The 23223-nt window shown below is 40.7% G+C and overlaps 1 protein-coding gene across 1 annotated transcript in view; it reads right to left on the bottom strand.

Annotated features, from left to right (window-relative positions):
- MOB3B (MOB kinase activator 3B) overlaps positions 1-23223 on the bottom strand; it is a 104282-nt gene that overhangs the window by 76536 nt on the left and 4523 nt on the right. Inside the window, exon 2 of the mRNA XM_075411034.1 lies at positions 2233-2331. The gene's annotated coding sequence lies outside the window, so the exon portion shown is untranslated. The remainder of the gene's footprint in view (positions 1-2232; positions 2332-23223) is intronic.

Here is a 23223-nt window from a genome sequence, read left to right on the forward strand (position 1 = left end):
CCTTTTCAAAAACAGGTGCAATGTTTCCCTTCTTCCAGTCACTAGGGACTTCACCTGTGTCGTAGTTTGGCCCATGGTCGGCAACACAGGGCCACTTTGTCACTCTATCACCCCTCTCCCTGCTGGGGTGTGGAGGAGAATGGAAAGAAAAAGGTAAAAAAACCTCGTGGGTCAGGGTAAGTGCAGCTTAACAGAGCAGCAAAGGAAGTGAATAGTAACAACAACAATATTAATAAGAAGAATATACAAAACAAACAGCAAAATGCACAGAGTAATTCTCACCGTCCGGTGCCCCGCACGCTCCCTAGCTGCCATTAACTCCCCCCCTGGCCAGCTCCCCCACTGGAACCCAGCATGAGGGCACATCGTATGGAATACCCTGCTCTGTTTGGCCAGGTTGGTTCAGTCAGCCCGCCCAGCTGTGTCCCCTCCTGGCTTCTGGTGAGAATTAACCCCGTCCTGGCTGAACCCAGGACAACCTGACTGCCATGACCTTTCAAATACTATGCAGAGTGGCCTGGCAACTGCATCAGCCAAATTGCTCAGGACTCTGGGATGCATCCCATCAGGTCCCATAGACTTATATACGTTCAGGTTCCTCAGGTGGTTGTGAATGTGATCATCTCTTACAGAAGGAGGGACTTTGCTCTCCCAGTCTCCATTTTGTGGTCCACCAAGTCAGGAGAGGTGAGGAGAGAGGTTGCCAGTGAAGACTGAAGTAAAAAGTTGTGGAGTACCTCTACCTTCTCCTTGTCCGTTGTTATGAGTTTGCCAGTCTTGCTCAACAGGGGGGGTACGTTTATTTTTACCTTCTTTTTCTGGCTGACATACCTGTAGAAGCCCTTCTGATTACCCTTGGCATCTCTTGCCAAGTTCAGCTCCAGCTACGCCTTGGCCTTCCTGACCCCATCCCTGCACAACCAGGCAGCGTCCCTACGCTCTTCCCCAGATACCTCTGTCCCTGCTTCCACTGCCTCTGCATTTGCTTCTTGCCCCATAGTTTGACCAGCAGGTTTCAACTCAGCCATATCGGTCTCTTGCCTACCTTTCCTGATTTCTTACACTTGGTGATTGAGAGGCCTTGCGCTTGGAAGAAGTCTTCATCAGTAGGCTCCTCTTGATCAGGAGGCCTGTAGTAGACACCAACCACAAGGTTCCCTTTGTTACCTCAGTCTCTGATTCTTACCCACAAGTTTTCTACCTGCTTATGATTATTCTTCAGAAACAGCGCTTCACACACTATCCATTTCTTGATACAGAGGGCAACGCCTCCGCCCCTCCTTCCCTGCCTGTCCCTTCTAAACATCCTGCAGCCATCGACAGCTACACTCCAGTCTTGGGATTCATTGCACCAAGTGTCAGTAATGGCAACTAGGTCGTAGCTTTCCAAAGGCATGGTGGCTTCCAACTGCTCCTGTTGGTTGCCCAGGCTGCATGCATTTGTGTAGAGGCACTTCAGTTGGGCTGACAGCCATGCCACCTTCTCAGTGGAAAACTCCTTAATTCCTTTGAGATATTTCACTGCTGTTGGCTCCTATTACCTCAGGAGCCTCTGGCTCAACTCCATCAGTCTTCAGCGTGCTGCAGTATAGCCAGCACACCTCAGAGCAACAGGGTCAAGGCCCTGCTAGAAGTCTGAAATTTATCCCTTAGAACTTCAAGGATCCTACTCTGCAAGCAGTGGCCAAACTCAGTTCTATTTTTGGTCTAAATCTTAGCTTTAGGAAATGACATATGTGTTCTGCTTTAAGAAAAAAGTCTAAACAGTATGTTCCATCTCAGTGACATTTCAACTAAACCCAGCCATTTTCTTGTCCAGGAAAAGCATGCAACGAAACAGAGATAGAAGGGCAGAGTCATGTTACGTACACTATACTGACAGAGGCAACTAATTAACACTCCTTGGAGAAAACAGGACTTCTTGCAAGCATAGATACTGAAAACCAGATGTAAGAAGGTCAGGTGACATCCATTCAGACACTTTCACCTTAGTAAGGCTTCTTTCACCAAAGCTCAAGTAAACGTGAGGAGGGTGGACAGGGGAGAGGCAGGTTGGTAATACAGTGCCTCACCAACTGTCCTAAAAAGCTCAGGATGTCAGAGACTTTATTTGGTCAAATTTCAGAGATTTCATTTGGTCAAAATAGCCTATGGGGTAAAACCAGAGAATCCGCTGAACATAAGCACACCCCCCGCCCCCCCCCCCCATAAACCAGGCTATAAACAGAATACCTGGGGTGAGGTAGTCATCCACAGCCCAGAGCTCTAAATCAGCAGTCTTACAGGACTCACAGGGAGAAAGAAAAGTGTTTTCTTTGCCATCGGTGATACCTGAAATATGACGAAAGCAAGTAAATTAGGTCAGAGGCATGATATATCTAACACAATACTGGAAAGAACATGGAGGATAGTAACTACATCCTCTGAGGACTGTAAGCCTCCTCTCCAATTCAGGATACAACTGAATTCAGGATAAAACAAACCTTGCTGTAGCAAGGTTTGTTCACGTGGGGAGAGCATAGGACAGAAAAAATATGCTGTCCTTCAATGCAGTTTAGCAGATGGTAAGTAGCCAGGACCATACTGACCAGGTAGCTCTGCACAGACCATAACACACCAGCAGCAACAGACCAATGCACTAGCAATAAGTTGTAGGGAAGGAACAAGTGTGGAACTCCCTTCTGCCCTCTACATGCTGAAGAATAACTTTCCAGTTTATGATTCTACTTTACCTTTCTAGTGAACTAAACTACTTTGAAAGCATTTTCTACATACTGCTTAACCCATACTATGCTTCAGGATGCATTTAACACAGCAAATGAAACTTCTACTCACAAACTGACCTAGAAGGAGGGTTTTGGTGTTTTTTTAATTAGTCCCTGTGGTAAGCACTTTATAGACACAAGTACAGTATTTGATTACTCTTTACAGTTTGTGGTCAGAGCAACTCTCATCCAGCACTCGCTCTGAGACCAGCTTTCTGTGTGCCCTCCAACTATTTTGCACTATGCTTCTAATCACGCACAAAAAAAAAATGTATTGTGACAGAGCTATAGGACCAAGCTCCTAAAAGGTATAAAAAGAGAAAAACTTCCTTCACTGCAGGCTAAGCATCTGCCTTTTCAAAAAAACAACAAAACAATTCTGACCAAGAAAAAGGAAAACCTGAGACCTTTCTGTTTCTACTTGTACACTTGTGTGCAGCACATACTGTGACTCAAAAGCAAGGTCTCCGTCTGTCTTGGTCCCCGACCAGAGCAACACCGTTACAAACTTTTATTTGCTAGTGTAACTAAATGTCAGCAAGGAGGTTCTGTGGTGGTATTTCTTAACGAACCCTTGAACCTTTAAGGCCATTTTCCACCATACCTCATCCTGTGGCCTCACATCTCCTAAAGCAGAGCTGAACAGAAGACCTTTAGTGGGAACTGCTAAAAGGCACCTAAGTCCTGGCACTTCTCTCTAAGAGAGTATAGATGCTGGGGAACACACGTCGCAGGAGAGGCTGTCTTATCAAAGACACATCCAAATCAACGGTAGTTACAATGGTTACACAGTGGAGGAATTCACAAAACCTCCAGTGTATCACTAAACACACGTGCATAACCCATACGCCAGTATGGTTCTTCTTTTCTCAAAATAAGCCTTCATAATACTAACACACTCACATAACCCTCAAGATATCATAAGAAGAGGTTGGTTCAGAGTCATCATAGCAAAAAAAAAACCCGCCAGAAGGTCACTAAGAGCTTTGTGAGATCAGAAGCAGGAAAGCCATCAAAATGTGTGGAGAAGTCCTTGGGGTAAGCAGCCCTGCACTATCTGCACTACCTGTACTCAGACTCTGGGTCTCCTCTCGTTACTCTTTTAACAGCTCACTCCCAATTTGAGAATCTGAATACATGGCACTTCATTTTCTGCTGCTGGAAAAACTAAATTCAAAGTATTCCCAGGAGGGCTGCAAGATACAGTTTTTGCAGATAATCTGGAGAATCTTACATAAATAATTATTTGTATATCAAAGTTAATTGTTTTTACCTGAAGAAAAGCAGTGTTGAAGAATATCATCCCAAAACACCATTTATTGCTTGGTCGTAGGAGGTGATTAGCACCTGAGGTTTCTGCCCTACCCCAGCCCTTCCCTCACTTTTGTAGTCTTCCAAATGAGAAGCACTTGAATCTGCAACACGCTTTTCATCCATTCATCCAGACCGTGGCCTAGATGCCATACCCTGGCCTACCTCATAACAGGAACGAGTATTTGTGATGTTGCTGAATGTCTCCATGCCCAGGTTCTGTATCTCTTTCCCTCTCCTACTTCCTACCACAAACACATATCCTGCAACATCCAGAAGATAATGACACTGAGATTTTTTTTTCACTATATATTTAGTACTTCTGCTACATGGCTTTACTATATTTATTTTAACATTTTAATTTATCCACTAGAATTTTATAGAATCTTTAACAATACTGAGAATGCTGACTCTGTTCACACAAAATTTAGCACTTGCAATTTATTCCGAAATTGCTATTAAGCCAAAACAGCCTTAGACCTACTGCGCTTTAGGATGCTTTCATCACTCTGGTTGCTACATAAATAAATGGTTAGGAAATTGCATTGCTACCTTGCTGTTCTTCGTCCCTTTCCAATCACATCTTTTGCCACCCATGCATTCCATACATTATGGTTTTGATCCTGCCCCAAATTATTTGAGTAAACCGAGCTGTATCACACACAATATCTGCTATTAGAGAGGCAGATGCCATAACAATTTTTGAGGCAGCTATCACCACAGATCCCAAGGGTAGTCCCAAATAATAATACCTGTGCTGTCTGAAAAGCATGCCACCCAGGTGACTAACTGAGAAGAGTGAATCTCTACCCTAACAAGGCAGGGACAAGTCAAGGTGTGCTTTAGAAAAACAAGTGAGAACTCAGGATGGCAAGCCACACAACTGAGTTTCGAAGCAAGCAGTTTTTTGAGGGAGTCACTATCTTGTAGACCACTACTCTGGCTCCAGCAAGACTTGAAACTTAGACTACAGATATTTCTTTAGGAACCACTGATTCTAATACCCAAGGAGAACCAAGGTGCAAATCACTGGAAGTATATCTGCAGATGCCACGATTACAGCAAATTCAACAGTAGTTAATAGACAGCTTCTCCCATACCACTTCACACACTGAAAACATGCAATCCTGTAAGATCAGATGACGATTCAGAAATGCTTTCTCTTTCGAGGAATATCTATTCCCCATAGTCCTCTCTTTGCTCCAAAATATCCTCTTCATTTTCCTTGCACTTTTTTTTCTTTCTCCCCTTCTTCACTCTTCCACTTAGTGTTTCTTGCAATCACATCCAGGAACTGCAACAGGCTTTCATTTAAGTGCCAGCTAAACAGCAATTTAGAAGGCTGACAGCAGGCACCAAGGCAAAGGTTGCTGGCTACATCCTGTTTTAACTCTACTGAATTTCTAACTCTAGATTCAACTATAGAAAACAATCAGGCAACTACACAAAGATAGTGTAAACCACCTACGTTTGCTGCTTTTTATATCGTCATGCGCAGACAGGTTCAATTATTAAATTATTGTGTGTGTGGGGGAGTACATGCAATTAGGTAAGTATTCTTGCACACTTCCTGTTTTAAGAACAGGACAACATGCTACGAGTCATACAGCCTGTAAGACCAGAGCCTATCATCCAATCCTTCACCTGCCTGCTCTAAAATAAAACAAGATTAGCTCCAGTTAGGTCAGAGTCAGACTGATGTGGCACATCTGGGAATTCAAGAAAAAAGCCACTACCGTGTGAATCATTCTTTAATACACCTGCTTAAGGTGGTATGAAAAGTCTGGTATAAGTAATATATAAATTTAGAGAATGTGATCACTATAAAGGAACATTATAAATACAGTAGAAAGCTTCAAATACTGACTACACCAGTTATTCCCATGGAATTATCTACTACTGCCAAAAAATCAGGATTTTCCAAATTCTGCTAAGCATCATCACTCTTCTGTTTCTCTCAGCTCCAACTTCTTTATTTTAAAACAAATATGAACACTGGCACTATATTTTCCACTACTTACTAAAAGAAAAAAATTGTCAAAACAGGCAAACCTGAAATGTTATGAATATGGAAAAATAAAGAGCTAACCTGAAATCCAAGCATATGCTCATATTAAAATATATTTTGATCACTGGATGGACAGGAGGAGTTAAATTAAACTCACAGCAGTAAAACGGTCATGTTGATATATTTCAACACAAGATAACAGATAACTATCAGAAGTCCACTCAGACCTCTCTAAAGGCGTGAGATTTACTTTATTATAAACATATTGGTAAGTCTTGAGAATATAGTAAAAACATATGGGTGCTTCTGAAATTGTGTAGATCCCATGCAAACTGTATTATTCAAAGTCCAATGTAATTTAGTGAAGAAGATTACATCTACAGAGAGTTACATAGATGTAATCTCTAGTAGTTCTGGCCTACAGAGATATAAATAGGATCCCTTCACATGCTATAGATTTCCTTCAAAGCTTGTACATTTCATGTAATCTACAGTTTTTCAAGAGACACACCCGTGGAGGCAGAATATAACTCTTAATTTCTAGAACACAGGTACCTATCCAACACGCCTTAAGCCAAATGATATACTACCCTGCAAAACTCCACAGAACAGTTGTCATCTATGGTAGGCTGGACACGTAAAACTTTTGCTTGTTGTTGACAGTGGTCTTTGGATATACCGACTCATATTCCATCTGTGTGGCAGAGATATTGTATCCAGACTGTGAAACTGCATACTCTGTACCTGAACTGCGCCCTACACAAAAGAGATTTCAACATACGGTTGCTAAAGGGTAAGGGGTAACCTTATATGCTTGCTTCTGATCTGTCACATCTCCTTTTCATTAGACCTGTTCGATTAATTGCATGGTTTATTCCAGTATCAGGCAGATGTTACAGAACAGCTTCAGTGAAAAAACACAGGAAAGTTTATGTCAGGCATTACGCTTCTTGTCTGCTTAAGACTTCGTAATGTTTTGGTTTCTAAAACATTATTAGATTAATACAATTAGTCTAGGGTGCAGATAGTGCATTGCTGTACTACTGTTCACCTGAGCGTTAAAAGATGAGACTTTGCTGGAACAGATTCCAAGAAAGCAGGCAGCAACCCAAACAACTGAAATGGTTCAGCTGCACTTTTTTTGTGTGAAGGTATAATGAGATGGACTGAGGAAAGGGGACACCTTTGGGGAATACAAGGAATCAACTCATTGACTCGGACCTCAGTATTCCTGAAAATTAAAACAATCCATGCTGTTACTCTATTCTCTGCTTTGAGTTGAAACACTAGAATGCACACAGAAAGATCTTCAGGAATAAACTTTCGATATAAAGACAAATCCTCATTTAAGCGATACTTGCTCTAAGCAGCAAATAAGAACTGAGGCATGCTTTGCTTCCCCAAGACAGAGGTAAAAAGAAGCACAGAACAGCACAAAACTACCCTGTAGAGACTTCAAATTTACCCCACAATCAACTTATCACCTTCTTAAAGTAAAGCAGCAATCTTTTTGTGAGTAAACATGTTTCCACTTAAGTTCAAAATTCAAATCCAGTTTCCACGTCAGTTTTTGCAGACTATCAGTCATCTCTGCTATGATACACATACACATTCACTCATGTTTACAGATCTGAAACAAATACCTGCTAGCAGTGCAGTACATTAGTTCCAGAGGAAAACTATGATGATAATCTGTTAAGTAGTAACAGTCCCCTCTTAAATATTTTTGTTAAAGGAAGAAACCTCCGCTAGAATTACTATATTTATCAACCATGAGATGCAACGGCATGTTAAGGACCTCCTAACTACAAAACTTTAAGAGCCAATTCTTCACAAAGATTTAACATTTCAGAAAATACACTTGCAATTGTTCACTTCCATAATATCGTACTAAACTGGCCCACTAAAGGTAATTCTGTCTCCTTTCTACCTATCATAAGTGGTAGATGATCCACAGAGGTCCCTTCCAACCCCTACCATTCTGTGGTAAGAGAGTAGTCTGGAGGGGCAACAAAGATTTGGCCTTTCAACATGAAAATCATGCCCAATATATATTTTTAGTGGATCCGATTTTTTGTGTGCTTCCCATCAAGTGCTTTTGAGAATAAATCTTGGCATTTAAGAGTCCTAGTCATGTTTGAAAAATAGCTTTCACATCAGATAAAATATACTGGACCTTTGTACATTGCTTCCTTCAGTTTGACTCATAAAACAAGGCTGACTTGTCTAAGGAGAAGCTTAGCTTTGGTCATTAAGAATAGTACAGATTATGCTGAATTTAACACTAATGCCTGACAGAGTTACTGAAGCAATATAAAAATAGTGATGAGGACATAAATAAACCCCACAATTTACAAGTGACAGGGCAACACGAACAACACAATAATGTAATATCTATCAGCTTAATTTACTGCATCGCTCAGCACAAGCCCATATTAAGAGCATCTAATGGTCCTACCTTAGAAAACTAATAATTACAAATAATAACTCAGCAGCTCCAACTTTCTGAACCAAATGGCAGATTATATGGCATAATAAACCACATGTATTAAATCAAGCAAGTGCATGAACAAAGTTCCTAACAAGCAACATCAGCAACTCTCAGTTATCTATCAGTAGCTTATTCAGTGGGAAAGCTGAAGAAGGGAGAGTAAGGCAATGTGCCTCTGGACTGACATTGCCTAAAACGGGCTAAATTCTGAAAGGGCTTACGACTGAATAATTTTTGACTGTATGATTCACAGGGACAACACAATTCCAGCCAGGGAGACAATTTCATACTGAGCACAGCCTGATCACCTAAGCCAGCTGACCTAGCCAGCACTGATGCTTCATCACCGCACACCCAGGACACAGAAACATGTTGGCTTTGTGGTTACCAGCCCAGACCAATCCTCAGAGTGTCACCACACTATGCTCCTCAGAGCATGAACACTGGAGAGGCCTCCTGGCCCTTTGAAGCACACTGGTCGAGTAGTACGCTCAGGGTGATCAATGCTCCCACACTGCAGAACACCAGTGGCTCTGGCACAAATACAGCAGTCCAGCAGGAGGAAGCACAGCTGCCACTGCCGTAACTGAGAACATGGCAAAATTTGAAAGCTTTCTGATAAGCTGTATGGGTTACTGTCATAGCAAAGTACATAAATGTAGGGAACTTATTTCTTCTGGGATGAGGTGTAGGGCTGGTAGTAAGATGCAGAGGGGTTACAGTCAGAGCCTTTGGGAGGGGAATCATCTGTTCAATTGTAAGTATCTCTGTTGTAGATTTTGACACCTTTGGTTCTTGTCTAGACTCCCATTATAGTTAATGAAGAGAAACATTGCTATGACACAACTCGTCTCACCCTAGACATGTAAAGTACATCAGATGCATCAAACTTAAAATCGCTCATTGGTCTCCTCTGATACTAAAAGTAGCCCAAGGTAACAGGCCCAGAAGTGCAAGTCTTACACTGAAAGCTGGAAGCTGCAGATCCCATCCTGAACATCCTTTCACGCCCTCATCACTAGCACATCATTACATTATGGGCACGCTCCTTTGCCCATTTTGATTCTACTGTCTTTACAGAAGCATAGTAATGCTTATATGTAAAACAAGGTTTCATTAATACATCCAAGGAAAACATTATGTGATTCTCTGATGCAAGATATTGTTAGAAATGAATAATTATATGTAAATCTTGTATTGGGTCTTCATGAAAAAGACACAGTAATATTTCTTTACTGAATTTTAATATAGCAGTGTAGAAGTGCCTCCCACGGCAGATGATATAGTGGCAACAGATTATGAGACCTAATATTCTCATCCATACATAACTTAAAATCTGCAGCACAATAAAAAAAAAAAAAAAAAAATCACAGTCCCTGACACTTTTTATCTAATCCAGTTGGGAGCCTTATGGTTTTAATGCAGCCACTGGTGTTCTCACACACTCTGTACTGAAACTTCAAAGTTACTCTTTCCAGATTCATTCCTCTTAAACACAAGGCAATTCCACTGACTCAATACACACAGATAATAAATATAACAGAGTTCACAAATGTTAGCAGATTAGCCTCTAGCATGGCAGAAAGAAAGCCCTCCTGGCCCTCATTAAAGTAACTTTACTTGCAAAGGTGCATAACACATGAAACTCCATTGAATATGAGCTTGCTGGTGAGAACTCAGCAATAATTTTTAACCAGAATCACAGAATGTTTGGGGTCAGAAGTGACCTCTGTGAGTCATCTAGTCCAACCCCCTGCCGAAGCAGGGTCACCTACAGCAGGCTGCACAGGACCCCGTCCAGGCGGGTCTTGAATATCACCAGAGAAGGAGAATCCACAACCTCTCTGGGCAATCTGTTCCCAGAACTATAATCTGAATTATAGTTCACAGAAGGTGACTGCTAGGCCTCTGGACTGAGGATGTAGCTGTTCTGTCAGCGTCAATCACTGTGGGATTGGGATGAGAAAATTCAGAGCACTGCAGCCTATTGCTGCAATTTGCCATAGTACCTCTCTTTGTCTAGCACGTAATTGTTCAGACAGAAACCCAGCAACCTATACTCTTTATTCTATCGAGGGTTTTAAAGCTGTCATTCCTATAGGCTTTGAAATAAGTTCTACAGTGAACTGGTTCACAATTTCAGCGCATCAAAAGTTCCTGTGTCCAGATGCTGTCCAAAACACTGATCTGTCATGCGCTGGCCTGCTGAGTTGCCTGTCGTGTGTGCTAAGCAATTTCAAAATAAGCATCAGCGCCAAAATCCTAGACCACTTACTAACTGCACTGCACTGAAAGGGACATGTGCCAGCTCACTTATTCCAGAAGCGATCTCCTGAGCAAAGACTAAAAAAGGGCTTAGGAAACTCACCTAGCTCTTTCACAGACAGACTTCTCCAAAATCCTAAGTAGCAAAACACTTGGTACAAATAGCTCTTCACTCTGGAGTCGCAATCTACACAGCAAATGAATTGGGTGTCACTGGATTCATTGGGGGTCTTCAGGCAGGAAGTCCGAACTATTTCTGATGCAGTGTGAATTGTGAGAATGGCTAGTGCCCCAAACACTCCTCTGCACATGGCAGACAGGACAAATACAGTCATATTTTCATAGAGCAACATGAGCTGTTCCCAGCTTGGAATCTGTCCTGCGGCAGGAACCTATGTGATCATACATTCCTCTCAAGCTTATGAGAGCCTTCAACAGCAACTTTGTTACTTGATGATCCATCAGCCACAGAGACAATTATCTCTATGACAATTAAACATTTAATCCTTTAGCCAAGATCATTAGCAAGGCAGGCTGTTAGAACTGCTGGTAATGACCATTTTCATGATGTTACCATCTCCCCAGAGGAAACAAAGCTAATATGAAATACTGATATTTACCGGGGGGACGGTGGGGAGGGGACACAGACAGACGGGACACGGACACGACCCAAACAAGCAGAAGCTGGCATTGTTATTACTCCTGTTATCAAACCAAGTCAGTGTCAATATTCTCTGTCCGCACGTTATTTCATTTAAGTTCAGAAAAAATTCACTGCAACTACACTTGACAATAACGCCTAATTCCAAAGACATAATATATGTGTGTTATCAACTTTAAACAACTTTTCAAGGGAAAATATGTAATGATATCTCTATTGCACTTCTCAACTGATTTCCTAAAAACAAGATGTTACACAGCCCAACTGTCTGTCTTGCTTCTCACAACAGCTTTCTCAACCATCGTCCAGCTTCAACGATGTTCGAGAGCACAGTTCAAACCTCAAATAGATACCATCCTCCAGAGTTCACAAAATTAGCAGCAGGACAGGGATGAAAACAAGTCTACTGACCTCACTAAGGAACAACCTAATTACTCAGCATGTGTGGAGTTGAAAATTAGTTGCAGTATGTCCTCTGTCTTGCCTTCTGAAAGCTTTGACAGAACACAAGGAGGTGGAGTTGAAGAATCAAGTGAAAGGAGGTCAAAAACCAGGCTTCATTACCTCATGAAACAACATTTTAAAAATTATTCACACTTGGCACATATAGTTCAGTCTTCACCTCACCATGTCTGGGCAATTCTGCATCACTACTCAGTTACCAGTCTTCCTACAGTCACGTCACATTGTTCAAGACTTTTCTTACATGCAAACTGCCATGCTGAAATAAAAAGCATTTGTCAGTAACACAAAGACATTTTCATTACATCAGAACACTAACTGCCCTCCACTCAACATAAGTGACCAGAAATACTCTGTTATTTGTTATTATGAGGATGATACAAGATAGCCTACACAATCTCTGTATGCATATATGGTAAAGCTGAACAATACTAATGCACGTTTGTAGCCTCTAATAGTCACACTAACATACCACACAGACTGATTTATATCTGGCTTCAACTCTGTAACACTTCACAATATACCTAATGCTTCCCTTTCCTGAAAAATGGGACTTTGATGTCATGCTGAGACAAGATCACATGACTACCTCAGGTTGCCTTCTACGCAGTAGAGGCTCCTAAACTCAGAATACTGGGTTTCCAGCCTCTTCGTGTCATGTCTCCTTTTAAAAAGGTCTGAAGGCAAAGAGACCAGATCCAAATTGTCAGCATCACTCTAAAAGCTAAGAAAATGATTTCTTTTCCTCAGAGGCCTTACCATGGGAAATCAGAAAGATCAGATCATCCAAGCCTACGCATATCATCTCAGGTGATCTGAAGGCTGCCTGCTGATAAAAGCACATGCTGCTTCTATGCTAATAGCCATGTTCTTCTGGTCATCCCTATGTGCCAGCACCAGCTCTACTATGATTAGCCAATCCAAAATAGAAAAGCAGGCAAAAAATTGTCCATCCTTCCCCCCCACTGCCTGTCTTAGAGAAATGGAAGAGGATTGACTTTTTAATTCTATTAGTTTCCTGAGCTGAAACAGTCCCTAAGGGCAAACAGGAGAAAAACTGGACCAACTCTTTGGGTAGGAGCTAACTATTAGATCGATGTGGCTGTGTGTGGTAAAACTTCACCCTAAGCTCGACATCATCTGTCGTGTATTAAAGGCTTGCTCCCAAGAGTAATTTGGCTGACAAAGATCTCTAAAAACACATGCAGCATGAAACATTTGCTCTGCAGTTGGGGGTAAACAAGTTGGCTGGGTGGAGCTTTCCCTATCATGTTTATTGGATTCTGTCATTCAGGCCTAAGGGTGTTTCACATCTGAGAGAAGAAATATAGCGATGTTTGCACTCTTCCCAGAAAGAAAGAAATGCTGCTCAGCGGGAAAACTGAGTGAATGTCTCTCCTGGAATCTAGTCTGGCACTTTGGTTTCTTATTTTACCACACAAACTCACAATTTTAACAAGACCAGCAATGACTAGTACAAGTGAGAAAGCATTAGGAACCTTCTGTCTCCTGTCACTGTGGAGATGCTTTCATGATTGCTATTTTATTGGCTGCCAAGATGACCCTTTTACAGATTGATAAGCAAGAATGCTAGTCTAACTGTTTATTACAATTGATTGCAAGCAGATGAGAACACTAGAGTCACAAATATCTAACACAAAGAGTCTGACAGTGCAGCCAGATGGAAATTCCCTTGGAAAGGCAAACAGCCTTTGTAGGGTATTCCACCTCCATTTTTCTGGTATGCTATGACCTCTACATTTTCGCCATGGCAAATATTCCAGTAAAGATTAATCTTTTCTTCTTAACCCTGCAAGTGTTCCTTCACTTGTACAGTCCTCAATAACATGAATGAGGTGAGATGGGTACCTTATAAGCACTTAGATGAGGCTGTGGATTTCCTACTGGAATTGCTGTCCTTGGCTGAAAGAAAATGACTGTCTTTTGTTAGGGTAGGCAGAATCCAGTAGCCCAACAGAAGCAAGGCTGCTGCAGCTCCATGTCCCCAGGTCCAACCAGTAGTGAGGCTGACCAGGCCTTCCCAGTACGCACACACAGGCAAACACATGTGCAGCACATACATACGTATACACACGACCAGATCAACACAGAGCAGTCACATAAATACCAACAGCTTCTTCCTGTTCCTCTCTCTTGCTAAGCAGGATGGAGGTCTGCTAGTGGGAATATATACAAGTATACACGTATGTACAAAGTTAATCCCTCCAGCAGCTGGGCTCAGACACATCATCTGCCCTGTAGCTGTCTCTGGATCCTGGCACCTGGACATGTGGGCCACCAAGTCCTCAACCCCACTCCACTTGCTGGTGCAGACCGCCTCGCACACATGTGCACACACATAGAGAGCTCCACAGCAGATGACCGGGACTCCCTTGGTGCCCCCAACACCCAGCCCCTCCTGTGCTGTCACCCTGAAAGACAGCCACGCACATGGCTCTCAGACCACACTATCTGCTCACTGGATAGTCTAGCTTGATACTCTCTAGCACCCACATGTTCTATCGCATACCCTCACTCGTTGCAGTCGCTGGCACCACTGACACACAGATCTCTGACCCCAGGTCCCAGTTCAGCTGCTGGAACTTAAGTCCACTCATTCTAGTCTCTCCAGCTGCTAATGCCAATGACACACGGGGCCTGCGGTCTGACTCTAGGTGCTGGCACTTAAGACTCCATACTCATGCACACCTACAGAATACAGCCCTTCACCCAGGAAAATACTTAGAAATGGAGTTTATCAAGAAGAGAGGACATACTCCTGTTCAGGCGCAGGGCCCAACCATAGAAATGTATTGACCAGCTGCTATTTACACATGACTGGTCTTTTTTATCCCTTCAACCCTCTATTTTCACGTATTCTCTTTCCCAAAACACCCAGCTCTATCCCTTTCCCTACCTTTGGTTCCTCCCCCAAACATCCCCTAACAGGTCCTGTGTAATCCTGAAATAATTCTTCCTCTGCATCCCATAACGTGTCCCCTACCTCTCGGCAGCAACCCCCAGGAAGTCCATGAGGTGCTCTGGCACTGACTCACCTAGATGAGTTTCTCTCTCAGGCCATGGGGGTGATGCTCCCCCAGGACAATCTTGGAAGGGGCCCTTCCTCTGAGCCCTTAATTTGCGTTCCTGCTAACCGCTGTGCCCCTGTGCTTGTTTGGGTTTGTGGAGGTGGGATTTCGCTGGGCTGACGGTGGTGGGGCTAGGAGCCATCGGGGGTCCTCCATCTGCCAATGTCTCTCTACGCTTCACTGTGTGGTGCAGGCAAGTTTTTATCATATGAACTAACAGAGTTTATCACCATTACTTCTTAAGCAAGCAAACAGGGCAACATTAGAGTGAAACAAAGACAATCCGGACATTAAAGTAGCTTATCTCCCAGAAATTAGGGTCATCCAGATTCAAAAGTGATTTGCATTGATCAGGCCTCAGCAATTTTTTTTTCCTCTTTTTGCCAGCATTTCTCACACTTCCACTAGATGATCTTGACACAGAGCCTGGGCAAAGCTATACAACACTCCCAACGCATGCAGTAACTAGGTGTATTTACCGTGTAAAGATGCAGTTAAAATACAGGAAAATTGAAAGGCACTTTTAACCTAGGTGTCACCCAGGTGAATTCAGATCTGGGATCATAGTTCCATTCAGTTGATTCCCAGTCCTTTGTACTAGACTTATTGCTTCAGCTTAAACCTCTGAATTTTATTCTTGGCTCCCACCAGAGCCACAAAATTTCATGTCCTGAGCTGCAAAATGGTATCCACAGTCCAAGAAAAGTTCTTTAGCTATCACGAAAGCATAACAGCATATGTGAGTACAAAACCAAGACATTTTGATGCTCACACTTGTTACAGACACACAAAATCTGTAATGGAGTGGGTTTTTTTTAGTTATTATTATTTAAAAGATAAAAAGAAAACAGCAACAACAACAAAAAATTCAAAACCAACAAACATATTCTATCTCGCTAGAGAAAAAATGGTTTTTCCAGCAATTCTCGGTCCCTTGCCCAAACTCCACAGAAGTGTTTAAGAGGAAAGAATGTAATGCAAAGCTCAGAAAAACCTGAAGCACCAAAACAAAAGCATAGGTTCATAGCTCCTGACTTGCTCATTCAAGCTTTTCATCTCTTTCCCACAGGGAAAGTATTTCCATGTTTGCAGAACAGCCAGCAGTGTGTTAAGCAAGTGTCAGTGTGAAGAGGTTGCTCTCAGGGTGGACGGTTTGCACTACAAAGTAGAATGTGTATATCTCTTCTTTCTCTCTGTGTTTTCAGAGAAGGAGAGTTTTAATTTAGAAGTTGGTAATTTTTTATGTGGGTAAAACACGTTGTCAAAGTAGGGGAGTTACACACAACATTGTGTAGAGACAACTCAGCTTCCCTCAGAAGCAACCATCCTTACCTTTCCCTAGACAAGCAGCACAAAGCCAACAGGTCTCCGATTCCTAATCAATGGCTAAAAGGTTCTTCCACAATGAATATATTCTCTCCTTCACCACCTACAGCTCATCTAGAAGTGACTGTGAACAGATTTTCCCTTGTTGCCTTTTCTTTTTCCTTTTTTTGAAAACATTTCTTCCGTTTCTCCAATAACGGTTAAAAGACTCTTAATTATTGTTTAATCTCCCCTTGAAATTTTAGTATTTTTTCACAACATCCAAACAGCTCATGGATCATCTATGAAATCACAATGGAAAGAAAATAAGGGATGACTGGGGGTGCAACTCTGCTTTCCAGTGTGTAAACAGAATGAAACTGTTTTAACAGTGAATTGGATCCAGCTTTACCATGCAACACTAAAATGTTTTTTGTGTTGCTTTAGTAGATGAAAGGACTGGTCCTCACCTGATTTAAATCAATGTTGTTCCATCTAATGCAACAGAGCTATCCATATGTACACCAAATTGAAATTTTGTCCTGTTTTTTTATTGCAAAGAGTAAGCCAAATCAAAGGTGAGATGAATTAGCATTTAATTCTGAACAGAACTATCAAAACTGTGGCCAGACATTAAAACCATGTTCCCAATGGTAAAGCTTTTTGATCAGACTCTGATCTCTCTGGCATTACAGAATAGACACTCTTAGTGTGATCACTTTAGCTGTAACCTAGACATGGATCTGATGTGATTTATTTTCATACGATGCCTTGAATCAACCAATTTCAGCTCAGCACACGTAACTAATCTCTCCCTACACGCTTCCAGACATGTATCAAGATCTGAATCAGCTTGCTAGTTATTTTCATTCTGCTCAGTCTAGTCTATTAAAGCCAGAAGTTTCTGACACTACAATCTCCTCAGTTAAAAAAAAAAAAATGCTCTACTGCCTTTTTAAAAAATTAACTTTGTGTCAAGCTGATGCTTGAGACTGTGTGTAACAACTAGTAAATAAATCCTGTGTCCTGGGATCTTTTGTGATCAATCTAATTTCAGGAGAACTCATAGTTATCCCTCTAGTACAAGCTTCAGTAACCTTTTATGACGCTAAATTTCAATTAGATATTCTGATCTTTCTAACACTACATGTTAATTACAGTTTATTTTAAATCTTTGATACATGCATATATTTAAAAAAAAATACACAACAAAGGCAATGCCTCCAATTAAGTTTAGACCCCTTATGCACTAGAAGTCATACATATCTTAAATATGTTAAGTAATACAAACAGATACAGCAAACAAGAAGAGAAATGTAATAATTCCATCTTTAAAAAAACTAAGAACTAAAAGAAAAAATAATTCAATGTCTCATCAAAAGACATCTGTGGCAAATCCATGCACATCTACCATAGCCTTCCTGATGCTCTGTCCAGTCTTTTCAACACAAAACCATTCTCCCCACAATTTCATTCATAAATTAACTTCCCTGAAGATCTCTGGGTGTAGACAATTTATGACAATACCACAGTGCTACTACAGCAGTAGCAAAACAAAAAGAATAAGCACAGGAGCATTAATATGTTAGTAGGGTCCTACTGTGTAGCTGCAGAAGCCATCCTGTGGCTTGGTAAAGAAACTGTTTATCCGTAGCAATCTTTCAGTCTGTCACAGTGTTAACAGGTCCTCCCAAGTACCAACAGGACATTTTTTGCTAATTTTTTTTTTTTTTTTTTTTTTTTTAAGAAAATACTTTCTAATCTCAAGAGTGTCCAGGAGTTCCCTTGCTGCTTATATTCCTGAGCTTCAACATTTTCCATATTCTTTTTCAAAAATCCCTGTAATTATGTAGGCTGAATTATGTAAGTGCATGTCCCCTGGCTTTCTAAACTCTCTACAATTTAGTGACAAATCACTTCGGTTCATATATAGATGTAGCAATCCTTAATGATTCCCACAAGAAGAAAGTCAAATCCACCTGCTAAATGCCTTGTAACTTTTGCTTACCTTAATACTCAACTCAGTCTTCCTTTTCAATCACCAGTGAGTTCTCACATTGTGATTACAGTTACAAGGGCTAGTGCCTCGCTAGAGGAAGCCAGCAGTACCCAGAAACACTGCTCTTTGCTAGTGCATATTCAGAAACCAACCAAGCACTTCCATTTCAAGCCACAGTGCTTGTGTAGCACTGTCTCCGAACTGTCATCACAAAAGGCTGAGACTGTTTTAGGCACTTACAATTAACATGCTGGTGGCTACCTGCCATGCTACTACAACCTGGCCATGATATTCAGAGAAGTACACTGGCCAGACGCTGGGAGGCGTATTCTAACAGTACAGTGGCTGGGGTGGTCCTGAAGATACGACATTTTGCTACCAACACGAGTAAATTCAGTCTACTTAAGAGCTTGTCTTCACACGAGAAGGCTTCAAAACAGAAGTTTCTTACTCCGAAATGTAATGAATTCCTCTTCTTTACATAAAAGCGTATCTTCCTTTATGGCTCTAAAATGTAGGCTAATTCATCAAGTGATTAAGTAGAAGAAAGCTTCTCTGAGCAGTGAACTATCAGAGATTTTGGAGAAAAAGGCATCTGTTTTAAGAGCTGTATATACATACCTTTATTTGCCAACATAGTGATAGCAACATATGCCCCTAGTGAGTCAATGCTTGTGTCAACAACAGGGCTATTTTGCTAATAAAATTTACGTCACTCCCCGAACAAAACAATTTGTCCTACCAAAAAAGACATTTGTTTTTAAATCAGTAAGATTACATCTTGTTTAGAGTTCATATCTCCATATCTGTTAATTGGGGATATGATTCTCTTTCACATTCTTTGCCAACTTAAGCATAAAAGTAAACTTTCTCAGCATAAAGCAAGACTGCCTGTTCTAGTAAGCATGAGATTAAATATCCTTACCACATTCTAACCTGCTAATCTGTCCATGTCCTCTGACTGACCAGATTGACTCACTTACTCTTTTTTCAATTAAATACAGTCAAGGCAGAAACAAACAAACCTTTGCAACTGTTTGAAATCAGCAGTAAACTTTGGCAGGATCGCAGCTGATAAAAACGTAATTCCTGCAAAATGAGTAATACCCAGCATGTCATACAGAGGAAATAAATTCAGAGACATGAAAGAGAAGCATGCGAACACAAAGACAATGAAGAAACTGCAAGCTTACGGATCTGCAAAAAGACAAGGCAAATAGTGCTGACTACTTCATCAGCATGACCATCCTGCTTCAGAGAAGTTTACTGCGAGTTTGCATTACATTGACATTGTACATCAAAATCTTGCATCCAGTTTGCCTCTTCCAAGGAATTAAAGTGAACTACCACAACATGAACTTTCTGTGCAAAATGGATGGATATTTTTCTCCACAATGTCTCAGCGAAACAACTGATTTCAGATTTCCCATGGAAATTACCAAAGTCACACAGAAGAATGTCACAATGATCATCTATGAGTTCCTCCAACAGATCTTCCAACTATTTAGCAAAAATCTTCCTGCTGGTACTTGGAATGCAAGCAAGATTGAGAAATTTCAAAACAGAATTCATCAGCAAATTGAAGAATTAGAGACATGTTTGTTAGAAGAGCTATCAAGAACTTTCAAAAGTGGATCCCAAAAAGTACTACCCTCAGCGTGAAAAGGTACTTCCAAAGAATCACCAGTTTCCTAAAAGATAAGCAATACAGCCAGTGTTCCTGGCAAGCAGTCCAAATGGAACTGAGGACATGCCTTATAATTTTTGACAGTTTGATGAAAAAACACATGTCATAAAGAGGTAAAATCTTCTTTTCTTGGATTCTTTGTAAGAATATGATAATCTTCCCCTTTTTGATAGGCTTTTAAATCCCATATTTTAATCATTTTCAAACTGATAATTGGGGCTTGTTTTCAAAAAGCATTCAGGGCTCTAAGTTAAACACGTAGAGTACTCAAGTAAAGGGGCATTCAGTATCACTGCTTCTGTGGGAGATAAGCTCTTTAAAAAACAAGTGGATATTGCTACACTATAAAACCATTTTGTGGTCTTTCCGTAGAATATGCCAATTGTTTTATGACCTGAAATTCTTGCATTTGGACACTGCATAGATTTTACTTCTGCATTACTTCACTAATACAGAAAAGAGTACAAGATGCAGACATGCATAAGGAAGACAGACCTTCCTGGAGTCCTGTAGGCTACGAAGATCCTAATTTACAAAACAGATTTTAACATAACTTGGACCTCTGTAAACTCAAAAATAATGATGGGTAGACCTTCAGATCTAGAAAGTCAATTTCCAGCTTTGATCCTTATTTTGCAAGTAGACTCATCTCTATATCCTATGGGGATATAAAAAAACATCTTTCTATACAGCATATTCAGTAACTACAGCATGGATTTTTAGGATATGTTGGTTTACAATGCTACACAAAATACGTATCTGTTCTGTCTGCTTTGAGTTCACAAGCAGACAAGATTAATCTGAAAATATTTACTATATGGACACAGATGCAAGCAAATGTCTTCCATTTCTCTCTCACCTTTCTTTCCCTCACACAGGCAGAGCCAAGCAGTGCTTCAAGTCATTGCCTGTTTAACTGCTACTCCAGAAACCTTGAATATCCTGGGTCCCAGTACCACTCCCTGTATCATCACTGACTGGATGAGTTCTGACATGTTTTTTTTCCCACCTCTGATCTCCAAGCATATCTGATTCCTAAAATCTGCTTATAATAAATGGAATGCGTTGAATTGGAATGTAAAAGGAAAGCAGCCAAAATATTTCTGTGACTATATGGGACTGGGGGAAGAAAATGGGAATATTTTGAAGAGAAAAAATTCAATGTGCTGCTACCATTACCTGAGGATAGAATCTCAACAATTTGCCTGAGAAGTTTGAGGGCTGGACAGCAACTTTAGTCTCATAGTCTCATGTCTTTATTTAAATGTTATATATATATAAAAATTCCTTCCCACTTGGGGGGGGGGGGTAGGGAAAAAGGCGGAAAACTAATTCTGGATGTACTGATCTTAATAGAATGGTATTATTATTCCTGATCCCAAGTGTACAACAACAGGATACTTACAACTGCCTACTTTTAGGCGTCTAAATAAGACATTGAGCTAAGGAGACTGGCCCACCCATTTCATTCTCACATGATCCTATTTTACAGAATGAGGGGGAGGAGAGCATGAGTTTCAGACTCCTAAATATAAGTCTACTTTCAATCACCAACGTAAGAGGTCAGTTCCTTAACTGGTTGTAAATGGAGCTTCAGGTCAATTTAGCATATACTTAAATTCCCAACAACCTCATTAATCAATTTTTGGAATCTCTGTTTTTGTTAATTTAAACACTTAGCAACTACTTTGATGCCATAGTGATGTTTGACAGCAGAAAAATATGTTCAAGCACATTTAATCCTGATTGGTATTTTTTTTCCTAATTTGCTGCTTTTAATGTATGGTTACTGTGGGGAATTAATACAACCCAATTTTGGATACCCATCTTAAGAAAGCTGCTGAACTAAAGCCCATGAACTTGAGGTTTCCCTATGCAAAGTGCATCATACAAGATGATGTCAAGTTGTATCTATGTACCTATATCTATGCTGGACATACTTCTCTTTGCTCGAATCTGGACTTGGATTTCAGTTTCTGAGAAGCCAAGAGTCAGCACAGACTTCAGCAGATATGACTGGACACAACCTTACACATCCTACCAGATTCCATCAAGTCTTCCTGGGATCACAGCATATTTTGGTTAGGTAATGACAGCACCATGAGCAAAAGCCATCACTTGACAGCGTGGAAACACTCACATCTTTCATCTGCTCTTCTGGGGCGGTACTTCCACGAATCTAAAGCAGATATGTCTATTAACTCATGCATGCTTTATTGTCAGTTGTGACTCACATTTCAAGATGCAGGGGTTTTTTTTTGAGAGAGAGAGGGAGATCAAGAGGTCATAAAGCCATGCATTCATTAAGTGATAACATGGGGTATCCAGGTGAGCTTAACTGACTGGTGTCAGCTAAGCATTTATAGGGAACAGTGAAGAACTACCTATGCTAGCTTTCTGTAAAAAAAAATATTTGCTTTTACAAGTTAATTCTGTCTCACAGAAGAAAAAAGAACTTATTGTAGACAGTATTTTTTTCATGTTTCTCATCTGAAATTCAGTGTTAACCTTCAATGAGGATACATATGCAACTTTCCATTCCTGTGGAACGAGTTGCACTGTCTGAGACTAAACACGGCCATCTACTACTTGAAGTCAAATAGCTTTAAATCTTGACCTTTTCACTTACAGGAGTATTTAGAAATGAAGTACTGCATTTGTCTATTAAAAATTCTAGACTACTGTTGTTACATGTAACTTTTACAGTTAAACTTTTTGTAACTTTTGTAACTTTTTACAATTACTGGAACTAGAGGTTCAAAGAAACAAAACCATGTCTATTTGTTCAAGTTTTTTTAGATTGTTGTTTTTCATACCACTGTGGATACGCATCACTTCAATGTCTACCTTATCAAGCACTGTTATTGCCATGTCAGGGGGTATTTCCATACAAGAACAAAGGGAAAAAAGGCACCAGAATGAGAAATTAAATTACTGCATTTCATGATCCTCTGACTTGACAGTTTCTTGACTAGATAAAAGAAGAAAAAGCGGTAGTCCATATTTTTTTAGGGAATCACTATTTGAAATGTTCACTGCTCACTGCTAGCATTTGTACCACATTGTACTGGTCATTGAAATCTCGGATCATTTTGAAAAATAGATAGTTGTGAGATGGAGAAGAAAAATAGCAGTTTAGCATTAGAAGGAATGCACAATTAAAGGGTGAGAAATAAAATG

The sequence above is a fragment of the Opisthocomus hoazin genome, chromosome Z, assembly GCF_030867145.1.
Source record: "Opisthocomus hoazin isolate bOpiHoa1 chromosome Z, bOpiHoa1.hap1, whole genome shotgun sequence".
In the NCBI taxonomy this organism is placed as follows: Eukaryota; Metazoa; Chordata; class Aves; order Opisthocomiformes; family Opisthocomidae; genus Opisthocomus; species Opisthocomus hoazin.